The following is a 12671-nucleotide window of genomic DNA, read 5'->3' on the forward strand; positions in this document are numbered from 1 at the left end:
AAGATCACAAAACCGTGATAATACTTCACTGAGCTCACTTTGGAAAACCAAACAAGTATTTATTTAGCATCAAAAGTGAAGTGGCATGGTCAAAAAAAAAAAAAAGAGGAACATTCAGATGAAAACAAATATTCAAGCATTGAAATTATGTCTTTACAAAGTAAAACATCTGCCTAGCTGATGTTGATGTCTAATTTTATTCTGAACATTGAGCACTGCATAGAAGTAGCCACATTTCATATTGATATTCACTTCATACTTTCTGTGAGAGAAAACCTGTAGCAGTCTGTGGTTCAGTTTGGATATGCTCTCTTCATCAACTCCACTTCACCCGCTCCGTGGACTAATCGCAAGCTTACTTTCTTGCTGTAAAGCTCACGGGTGCTCTCTGAGGCGGTTGGACATCCCTCCCATGTGCCTGCTCTGCAGCCCCCTCAAGTCCTGTGCCAAATGAGAATGACTTATTTCTTTCCAAACACATTTATGCAGGTTGTACTTATTGTGTAATTAACATATAACTTCATTAAATATTAGGTAAACAGTGAACTATCAGCGTGAAAAGAAAATCGTTTCTCTGAACAACTCCGTGAGTACTTTAGAAAAACTCAATAAAAAAAATTTTGAGGTGAGTCCTGATGGCTCAGCTAATTGAGCATCTGACTGGCTTTCAGCCCAGGCCATGATCTCACAGTTCATAAGTTCGAGCCTCACATCGGGTTCTGTGCTGACAGCGCCAAGCCTGCTTGAGATTCTCTCTTCTCTCTCTACCCCTCCCCACTCACATGCATGCTCTCTCTCAAAATAAATAAACTTAAAAAGATTTTTGAAGGTAAAATTGCTGTTGATTTGTCACGGGGAAGATGACTTAATAGAGAACAAGATCATAAAAATCTTTATTGTGTTGCAGTGCTGAATTCTTACTTGACTTACAAGAAAGTAGGAATAGGAGATGCGGACACTGCATGGTGGGGGAGATTTACATGAGAATTTGGAGAGCTGGCCCAACCCACGTGCTCTCTTCCCAGGACCTGGAAGAGACTACAGTCTCCCCATCACCCCTCCATCAGGACCACTAAACAGAAAGTTGCTCCCCATCCTGCACGCCTGTTGCCTGATAGAAGCCAATGCTAAGCCATCTCCAAAGGCCCACTCTTATTCTCTGTCTGAAGAACACCATCACTTGTAGGGAGGGAAGAAGGCACAAGAGCCCACAACTAGCCAACCAGCAAACTGCTAACTTGTTTGCATCTCTGATCCCACTCAATCCTCATGTAGGGCCAGCAGGAGAGTGTCGTCCTCATTCTAGTGATAAAAAAAAGGGGGGAGGGGCCAGGAGCAGGTACACACAGCCATGGACCCCTGGCTGAGATGTGGTAGGGTCTGGGCTTCTGACTCCAGAGGCTGGTTCTCTCTGCTTCCCCATTTCTTTAGCAATCACATACTAACTTCTACTACAAAATACCAAGTTAGAGGAAATTTGATTTCTCTCAACTTCAACCTTTGAGTCTGGTATAATGAATTTTAAATGAGTCCACTAGTCAATAAAAGATAAGAAAGTGTTTATTTTTTTTTATTTTTTACTGGAGAGAGAGAGAGCAAGAGTGCAAGCAGGGCAGCAGCGGAGGGAGAGAGAAAGAGAGAATTTTAAGCAGGCTCCACACTCAGCACAGAGCCCAATACGGGGTTCAATCCCACAATTCTAGGATCATGACCTAAGCCAAAACCAATAGTTGGACACTCAAATGACTGAGATACCCAGGTGCCCTACTAAAGTATTTATAAATCAATTGAAAGAAACATACCTTCAAAACAGCTATCCCATAAATTTTCAAAATTCACAAGGCTAATCTTATAAAAGAATGTATTTACTTTTAAAGTTTTAAAGTAAAAATGCTTTAAATAGTATAGACAAAACAATGACTTTATGGCTAAGAATTTTCCCAATATCCCATTCCAATAAAAAGACAGTTTTTTAAAATTCTGTATGCTATATAATATTGAATGCATAACCTCATTATATTACCTGAAACTTTGTCCTCAAAAATGGTATATACTTAAGTGGATCCTCAAACTCTCTCATGTTCCTCTACATGACCAAAGAAGCATCTGCTCTAGTACTTTTGTCTTACTTCTAGTTAAACTTGTCAGCATTGATTTTAATATCACCAAGACCTCCATTGCTTACTACTTCCTGCTTTGACATGATTTTTCCTGCTGTACTGACATAGACTGACTAATTCATTCATTCATTCATTCACACACTCATCAACTCATTAAAACATTCACTTAGCAAATATTTCCATTTCTTCTAACACTTATCACTCTTCTGGACATTGAGGATGCAGTGTTAAGGAAGTCTCTGTTTCCTTGGGCAGTGTAGTGTCTGTATTTTCCAGCCCCTGAAAACTGCAAGACAGAGGACAGGAACAAACAACTGGATCTGGCCAATTAAATAAGGACAAAATAAATGCAAATTATTTTTGAGCCTGGCGTCAGAATCCTCTCAATGATCCTTAACATGCACCTTCTTCCTCATCTCCTGGATGGATACAGGGATCCAGCAAAGGACTTTGAGTTCCTAGGGATGGTGAAGCCACCAGGCAGAAAGAATCTGGGTTCCTAAAACACATGGAAGATCATTTATCCAGCAACCATTACATGAGTGAAAAACAAACATGTATCCTAACTGGTGCTGCCATTATGGAACCCGGCACAGAGTCTCCTTAAAAAATTAAAAATAGGCCCACCATATGATCTAACAGTTCCACTTCTGGATGTATCAGTCCGGAGGATAATAAGACTGAAACATGTTTTTCAATTTAGTCTGGTTCCTCTTGAGTCCCTGAACAAAGCTGATTTGTAGAGATGGAATATTCTAGGCATAGGCTTTTTAAATTGTCAACTTAGACTTTGACATATTTCAATTTATTACTTTTCAACCATAAAGTTGGCATATTTGCTTTAGAATAACAGTCCTCCTTTTAATCTGTTTATTTATGAAATACACCACTTTCCTCTGGGCAAAGCTGCAGCATGGGCTCTGAAATCTAAGCAGTGATTTGACATAATGTAATTACCTGTAGTCAGCTTTAAGAGGAGACTAGGTAGTGGAGACAGACTCTTGCACCTGTGGGCAGGACACATAAACTCCGGAGGTTAGCTTTTAAAGAAAATTTTAGAAAGTATAATATGACAAAGTCATATCAGCTTAACATACAGACCTCACACAAATTCACACACACATACACAATGCTAGTGAACAATAGGGGTTATAAAACTACCTAGAATCTTAGAATAAAGTTTAAAGGTGATAATATGGTACTCCGTGTCTTGTTGAAGGCAAAGAGGAAATCAAAATGCTTAGGATTGGGGAGGTTTTCTAGAAACTACCCCTTTTATATATTATTGATTAGAGTTTAAACTGGATTAACTTTTTTTAATAAAAATTTCTTTTTCTTTTTCTTTTTTATTTTTTAAGTAATCTCTACACCCAATCAGTGCTTAAACTGAGTATTCTGAGATCAAGAGTCACACACTCCACTGACTGAGCCAGCCAGGTGCCCCTTGGATTAACTTTATAAAGGCATATTGGGGTCTCCTGGGTGGTTTAGTCAGTTAATCGTCCAACTTCAGCTCAGGTCATGATCTCACGGTTCGTGAGACCAAGCCCCACGTCAGGCTCTGTGCTGACAGCTCAGAGCCCGGAACCTGCTCCAGATTCTGTGTCTCCCTCTCTCTCTGTCCCTCCCCTCTCCCCTCATGCTCTGTCTCTCTCTCTCTCTCTCTCTCTCTCTCTCTCTCACACACACACACACACACACACACAAATAAGCATTAAGAATTTTTTTTAATTAAAAAAATTTAAAGGCATTTTGACAGTATTTTTTAAAAAGTATATGCCCTTTGACACAAAAACTCCACATCCAGAAATATAACTTGTATAGACACGTGCAAAATGTACATTTTCAGAGATCTTAGAGCACTCTTACTGAAACTGATAGTTCCAGGCCTACATGGTCGATGCTTTCCTAGTGTGCTTAGAGTTCATCACCTGTGTGTAGGGCCTCTGGTAGACCTCTCTCAAAAATAAATAAACATTAAAATTTTTTTTATTCAAAATACTATTCTAATGGAATTTTTATAAGCATTACATTATAAATTAATATATGAGTTGTCTTTTATAACACTTAGCATTTCCATTCAGGAATGTGGTATACAGCATAATTTAATCACTTCTACCTTTTAGGGCCCATGGTATATTTTTTCAAATCCATCTTGCTAATATAATATTAAAGAATAGAGTAGGGGCACCTGGATGGCTTAGTTAACTGTCTGACTCTTGATTTCGGCTCAGGTCATGATTTCACAGTTCGTGGGATCAAGTCCTGTGTCAGGCTCTGTGCTGACAGCCCAAAGCCTGTGTGGGATTCTCTCTCCCTCTCTCTCTGCCTTTCCCCCACTCGCATGCACACATGCGCTCTCTCTCTCTCTCTTTCTCTCTCTCTCTCTCTGAAAATAAATAAACATAAAATTTTTAAAAAAGAGTGAAGTATAGAAAGGCAATATAGAAAAGCAAATAGGTTCATGTAAACAGACATACACACATTGCACAATATATACCCACCTATGTAACGATAAAGATTTACGTTAGCACCTGAGATGTTTTCTGTACTGCTTGCTAGTCATTGCTGACATATTGGAAACCCACTGGCTCATGTATGTTTATTTATTACCAGCTTCATTAGTTGGGGTCATGGCAGAAAAGTAAATGGCACACTCAAATGGATAATTGATAAGAATTTTAAGAAAAGTCTCTTGATGAAGGCATGAGCAGGATTAAGAATGTAACAAGAGGTGATAAGGCGCCAGGGACTGGCAATGATGGGAATCTGTTACCTTAAGCAGCCTGCAGGAGCAGAAGAGTGTTGTGTTATGTCTCCAGTGCCCAGTGAGAGCCGTAGCCATGGGGAAGACCGCCTGAACAAACCCATGGCCTCCCAGGGAATAAACAGTAAATACCACGATCTCATTCTGCTTCTACACACTGCTCTCCAGCTGACGCTTCCTATTTGCTGAATCCAGCCAGATGACAAAGAGCAGAGGTGGTGTGTTTTGAAGAACTCAGCCTCCCTACCGGGGAGAAAGGTGCAGAAAAGGACACAACGCTCTCAAGACCTAGAGAGAGCAAGGGAATGAACAAAGCATGGCTTTTTATTAGAATTGAGACCCATGCATCTGTAAAAAGAGTGAAGAAGATTTACACATCTTGCAAGATAAATACTGAAAATAGTGAATAAAATCAGGTTAGAAAATACAAGTTCAGTGGGCTACAAATCATGTGTGTTTATTCTAATGACTTATGAAGACCCAGAAAGCAACAATATTAACTTCATGTACATGAACCTTATTAAAAATAATACCAAAAAGTAAAAACATGGAAGGGGAAAATATATACTAACTTCAGGGTTGCCTCTGGGACTGGAGAGAGTGAACAGCATGGGAATGAGAAGGCTTTCACTTCTGTATCATTTCATTACATAGACATGTGATACTTTCTAAAATCTACGTGGTGGTCATGAACTTCTGTTAAACTTTCTCTTGACTTTTTCGTATGATTTTAGTACTTCATAATTAACTATAAAATTAAATGTAGGTGCAGGAAGGAGAGAGCAAAAGAGTAGTCACCTTAGAAAAGGCAGCGGCGTATATTTCTGCAGGTACAGATCAAGGTCTGAGTCAGGACTCTGAACTGCAGAGCAGAGAGTGTCTTCCTGTGTTCCTCCAGCACATCTGGCCCATCGGCCCAGCCTGTGTGTCCTTCTTGGGCCACTGTCATCTCCCTCAAAGTCAGAGAACTTGCAACCACATTCTGGTCTAAAGTTTTCCTAAGCCTTAGTTTTAAATGGTGCTGACACTTTTTCCTCCTTTCCTGTGACTTGGTTCTAAGAAGTCATAGGGGCGCTTGGCTGGCTCACTTGGGGGAAGTGTGCAACTCTTGATCTCAGGGTCATGGTTTCAAGCCCCACATTGGGTGTAGGGAATACTTAAAAACAAAATCTTAAAAAAAAAAAAAAAGAATCCAAGATAACCTGCATTGGCTGCTGGTAATGATGGTTGGCACTGTTTTAGACTGAAGCTCGTAAGAATGAATCAGTGTAAATGAATGAGTTTGTGTTAAGGTTCTGAAGGCATTGTAGTTTATCTGTGTTCTGTTCTCTTCCTTCATAGCCTATAAATTCCTGTAGGGCACAAAACACTTTTCATTTATATGATTTATCTTTGTGTCTCAGCACCTGGCACAGTGCCTGACATCAATCAGAGAAACACTTGTGTTCAAGCTATAGTGAAAATTTAGGAGTGTGGAGCATTGCACAGTAAGAGCAAAATCAAAAGAAGGGGACTATAGGAAAATAATTTGGGGAAAGGCTATATCTTACAATGAAACACACTTAATACTAATTAGGACAACATTTATAATACATTTATCCTGTGTGTGCCTTGGTTATGAGGTACAAATGCTATTCTATAATGTGTGCAGGTGTGGACTTTAGCTGTTGCCTTTTCCTTGATTTTGTTTTAGTTTCTTTACTTTCCTAAATTTGAAACTAATGGAAACTTGGTAAAAATAATACAACAAGCACTTGTGTAACCTTTACCTAGAGAAGGGTCCTTTATACCTGTTTTCCCCATGGATTCAGCCAGTGGATTATGCATTTGGTTTGATGGTCATGCCCCCTTAGTCTTCTTTAATCTAGATGGGACCCCCCCAAAACACACTTTCTAAATTCTTCATGACATTGGCATTTCTGAGGAGTTCTGGTAATTTGCCTTGCAAAATGTATCTCCATCAGGATTTGTCTGATGGTTTCCTCACTTTTAGATGCAAGTTAAATATTTTTGGCAAAAAATGTCGTTTAGATGATTTTGTGTGTCTCAAAAGATGTTTACATCACTGCAGGGAAAATATAATGTCAGTTTTGTTCCAATATTAATGATGCTAAATCTGATCACTTGATGAGGTTAGCATTACCACAACACTCTTGTGAAGATAATTGCTTTCTGTTTGTAATTAAAAAGTAATCTGTGGGGTGATGTTTGACACTGACTGTGCCGTTATTGCAGTGAATCTAGCGTCCATTGAAAAATCTAGTTTGAATTAATTATTACATAGGTTTTGCAAAATAATGATTTTCTAATTCTATCACTCATTCTACATTTAGTAGCTGCAAGAGTTTTCCCTGAACACACAACTTTACTGCTGTAGTCACAGATTCTGGTTCTGCCTTCAGTGTGGGATAATCCATTACAGTTATGATTTTGTTGCTCAGATTGCCTCACGTCTCACCAGGAGGAACTCCTTGGCCTCTGGATCATTTTAACGCACCGCTGTAGATTCTTGAGCACTTCTTTGCTTTCTGACCCAACAGTGTATTACAGGTTGTCGTTTTACGTTCCCTTCTCCACACCTGGAGACGGCCTTTGCTCCGGGGACCCTGGTGCCTGTGCCTGTTAGTAGGGCCATGATTCAGATCTCAGGGCCGCTGCAATAGACATGCTCACAGCGACATAGCAGGAGGCCACGTGGGCCCCACCACCACTGCCTCCATGCGTCTCCACTGCAGTAACTCCAGTGCATCTTCTGACAAGCAGTTCAGCTTCCCCCCCAACAAATTCATCACACTGCGGTCAGAGTGACCTTTCCAAAAATCACACCCGTTCCTGTCGTACCCAGGACAGAAGCGTGTGCGTGGATGCACCCAGGCACCACATGATACACTTAAATCCATTTGATGGCTGCCTTTTGGGGTAGGATAGACACCAGAATCATTAGCATCATCAGAAAGACCCCGCATGGCCTGTCCTTACTGACACTCCAGTGGCTTTGGGCTACTTTACCCCAGTGCCACATCAGTATGATTCATATCTTTATAAGAGGAGGAAATTTAGACAGACATGAACAGAGGGAAGATGGTGTGGAAAATAATGGAGAAAATTACCACGTGTGAGCCAAGGAGAGGGGCCTGGAACAGACCCTGCCTTCAGGCCCCAGGAGCCCTGCAAACACCTCGATCTCAGATCTCCAGCCTCCAGACTGTGGGAAAGTAATTTCTGTTGCTTCAGCCCCCAGTCCATGGTCCTCTGTCATGGCAGCCTTAGCAGATGAATCACTGCCTTTCCACCTTGTTAGCTCACAGCATTTAGCACAGGGCATCTCACACCACAGACACTTGATAAATGTTTTTTCGTGTGACTTGAATTAATCACCACGTTATAGTGTATGGCTTCCCAATTACAGTGTAGATACTGTGGCCTTCAGAACTGACTTCAGGGGCACCTAGGTGGCTCAGTAGGTTAAGTGGCTGACTTCGGTCCAGGTCATGATCTCAAGGTTCGTGAGTCTGAGCCTCCCCATTGGGCTCTGTGCTGACAGTGTGGAGTCTGCTTGGGATTCTCGCTCCTTCTCTTTGCCTGTTCCCCACTCGTGCTGTCTGCCCCCCCCCCTCTCTCTTTCAAAATAAAGACATATAAAAATTTTTTTTAAAAAAGGAAGCACCATCTACTTCTTAGCAAGTTTTAAGTGTCCAGTATTGTTAACAGTGGCCATCATGCTGTGCATTAGATCTTCATAACTTATTCATCTTGCATTACCGAAATTGGTACCCTTTGACCATCTCCTCATCCCTTACCTACCCCCTCTGCCTCTACGAGCTTGACTATTTTAGATTCCACACATAAGTGAGATCATCTCAACAAAGTTGTTTAAAAAAAGAAGAAAAAGTGGCACGATCTGATCTGCCACCTAGCTTTGAGAAAGCAGACATTGGTAACTGATGATTTCTCTCACTTTTTTTAATCCTTTAAGGATAGACTAGGATGCTTCTGTGTCCCTGTGAGTCCGTGTGGCCCTAACAGGCCAAATTTTCCTATAATTATTCAAGAAAATGTTCTAAAGTCCATTGGGATAATATCAGTTGGCTTGCTGCTCTCACAACTTGCCTGGACGGATCCACTCCACTTGAAATATCGCAAATCAACACTGTTCTTACTTTTGGGAGAATGGCGCCTCCTGCACTCAGGCTAGACTCCTGCTCTGTAGTCAGAGGCAAAGAATGTACAGGGGCTCCCCAGGTAACACACCCCAGCACACCCAAATGCCCTTTCCTGCCCACGTCCATGAGCATGCCGTATTCCAGATTACTTCACTTTCAGAGTTGCTAGATCGTATTCCACCCCCAGTTCACCCCCATGATTTTTATCCCCAGCTGGGACAACTTCCCACCCGCTCCCATGAACCATGAGACATTTACCCCCACAGGAGAACCATCACCTCTTCTTCCCTTATGTCCAGTCATTTGGGAGGTAAAAAAAAAAAAAAAAAGGACAACAGAGATCTTTAGGGAGTTTTCTACGGCAAATTAATTACTTTCTACTTTTTATATTCAGGGAGAAGTACTCCGTGATTAAAAATAAGTGGGAAAAAGGCTCACGTTCAAAAATATAGACACAGCTTTCTATCTGCACCGATATGCCCTTTGATAAAGACGTGTGTTCATTTTCTTTCAATAACCCCATGTCCTGTGACTGATTTCTGAGAGAATGTGGCGTTACAAACTCCAGGTGGGTCACAGCCCAGTAATGATATCAGAGTATAAACCATCATAATCCTTCCATTAAACTTTGAGCAATCACAATACCACCACCAATGATAGTGAAAGAAAAGCCTTTTTCTCGAGAAGCACAGACCATTTATGGGAATGTTTGAGCTGCCTTTCAGTAAACACAGACACGTGAGTCAGCCGTGAGCTTGAGTCTGGGGACGGGGGAGAAGGTGGCTGACAGCAGCAGGTTTCATGTCCCACGGGTACATGGTGCGTACATGTGGTAGCCCTCACCATGAATATTTCGACCCGTTGAGGCTGTGATCTTTTCTCTGAAAATGAACGCTGGCTTCTAGATATCTCATGGCTCAGTTCATAATAGCTATATTTGTGCATTTAATTTTTGGTGTTTCCTTCAATCATCCTTTAAAAACTCTTCACTAAATTGAAAACTCTACCCATCAGGTATAGCAGATGCCACTGCCCTGTGTCTCGTCCCCACAGCTGCAGCTGGGATGACCGGTCTGGGCCAGTTGCCAGCACCCCATCTAAGGCATCTCATCTCCACTTGTGCACACCAAGTCCTCTTCAGAGGCAAAGAGCTTGCTCAGCCCTGCACAGCACAGCCCAGGAGCGTGGGGCACGGCCAGAGCCACACTAACCAGCGGGGCGTGGGACCAGGCAGAGAAGTGCCCTTTAGATGCACAGTCCCAAGCAGCATTCCCTATGTTTCTCAGACGTTTTTGCAAAACTGCGCCGGCCTCGACTTCAGGGACTCCTCATGATGTGGGTCTTCCTCTCTGCCTAGCTCATGGGCCCCCTCCCAGTCAGAGGACCTGCTCCCAGCTTCTGGTCTCAGGCTCTGCTTTCAGGAGAGGCCAAAGACAACAAATACCTTCAAGTCTAGTGTCATCTAGATGTGAAATTTAGATACGAATCAAAGGCAGTGAGAGCAACTTGGAAAAAGTGTCATCTAACCATTAAGCACTTTGTCAGTTTAGCGCTTACCAGCTTACCACTGCTGAGCGCTGTTGCAGGCACTGGGGACCTGCTCCAGGAAGTGGCTATTAGAAATAGCAATTCACTGAGTTAATATTTGTAAAGCACTTAGCACTGTGCCTAATATATATTAAGTAGTATGTGCCAATTAAACAAATAGAAAGTAGATAAATGGACTATGTCCTGAGTATCTACTGATTATATCTCCAAGTATAAAACCATCTCTCAGCTTTTCAACAAACTCCAACAGTCTTTTTAATTAAACTTTTGAGATAATTAGACATTCAATAAAGTCATAAGAAATAATAACAGAATGACCACATGTGCCCTTTATCTGAATAGCATAATTTTAATTACAGTGCTAATCAAAATAATTCAATTTCCCTATTTTCTTTTTTCATTTTGCCTGAAACACAGGGTCCAGTGCTTTTTTTATTGAGGTGAAATTTTCATAACATAAAATCCATTTTGAAATGGCATTTAGTGCATTCATAACATTGTGTGACTACCCATTCCAAGTTCCAAAACATTTCATCAGCCAAAAAGAAAACCCCGAACCCAGTAAGCAAGCACTCCTTGTTCTTCCCTTCCCCCAGCCCCTGGCAACCATCAACCTATTTATTGTCTCTGTGGATTTACCTGTTCTGGATAGTTCATGTAAATGGAGCCATGCATTCTAAGACCTTCTGTGTCTGGCTTCTTTCACTTAAGCACGATGGTTCTTGAGATTCACCTACATTATAACATATACAGATACTTCATTCTTTTTTATTGCCAAATAATAACCCATTGTATATACTTACCACGTTGATTATCCATTCATCCACTAATGGACATTTGATTCTTTCCACCTCTTGGCTATTGTGAAAAGTACTGCTGTGAAGATTCCTGTACAAGATTTTGTTTGAGTACCTCTTTTCAATTTTGGGGTGGCGAATATGCCTAAGGGTGGCATTGCTGGGTCATATGGTAATTCTATATTTAACTTTTTTAGGAACCACTAAATGATTTTCCATAGTGGCCGCACCATTTTACATTCCTACTAGCAGTGTGCACAGGTTCCAATTTCTCCACATCCTTGTCAACATTTGTTAATTTCATCTTTTGTAGTAGTAGTAGTAGTAGTATAGCCAACCCAGTGGGTGTGAAGTGATATTTCATTGTGGTTTTAATTGCATTTACCTAATGACTAATGATGTTAAGCATCCTGTCATATACTTGTTGGCCATTCATGTATTTTCTTTAGATATATGTCTATTCGGCTTCTTTGCCCAAAGTTATCTTTTCACTTTCTTGATAATGTCCTTTCATGCACAAAAGTTTTTAATTTTCATGGCATTTAGTTTATTTGCTTTTTCTTTTGTTGTTTATGCTTTTGAATTATCTAAGAATTCATTGCCAAATCCATGGTCATGAAGCTTACCTCTTCTTCTAAGAGTTTTATAACATTAGCTCCTACATTTAGGTTGTTTATCCCTTTTGAGTTATTTTATATAGTATGAGGTAGGAGTGCAACTTCATTCCTCAACACATGACTACCCGGTTGTCCCAGCGTCATCTGTTGAGGAAACTATCCATTTCCTTTACAGTGGTCTTGGCACTGCTGTTGCAAGTCAATTAACTGTATGTGTGAAGATTTATCTCTGGGCTTTTTATCCTATTACATAGATCTTCATGTCTATCTTTATGTCAGCGCCACACCGTTTTGATTACAGTAGCTTTTTATTAAGTTTTGAAATCAGGTAGTGGGAGTCCTCCAACTTTGTTCTTTTTCAAAATTGTTTTGGCTCCTTTCAATACCATATGAATTTGAAATTTGGCTTTCCTATTTCTTGAGAGAAAAAAAAAGGCTATTGGAATTCTGATAGAGATTACATTGAATCTGTAGATCACATTGGGTAATACTGCTATTCTAATAATATTAAGTCTTCCAATCCATTAACATAAGTTGTCTCCATTTATTTAGGTCTTTAACCTTGATTATATTTATTTATACCTATTTATTTTGGATGCTATTGTAAGTGAAAGTTTTCTTAATTTTGTCTTTGGATAATTCGTTGCTAGTGTATGGAA

General features: G+C 40.6%; 1 long non-coding RNA gene across 1 annotated transcript in view; it reads right to left on the reverse strand.

Annotated features, from left to right (window-relative positions):
* Positions 1-1941: 1941 nt before the first annotated feature.
* Positions 1942-12671, reverse strand: part of LOC125147015 (uncharacterized) — a 31147-nt gene continuing 20417 nt past the window's right edge. The window contains exon 3 of the long non-coding RNA XR_007144960.1: positions 1942-3127. This is a non-coding gene — a long non-coding RNA (uncharacterized LOC125147015). The remainder of the gene's footprint in view (positions 3128-12671) is intronic.

This window comes from Prionailurus viverrinus, chromosome D1, assembly GCF_022837055.1.
Source record: "Prionailurus viverrinus isolate Anna chromosome D1, UM_Priviv_1.0, whole genome shotgun sequence".
Lineage (NCBI taxonomy): Eukaryota > Metazoa > Chordata > Mammalia > Carnivora > Felidae > Prionailurus > Prionailurus viverrinus.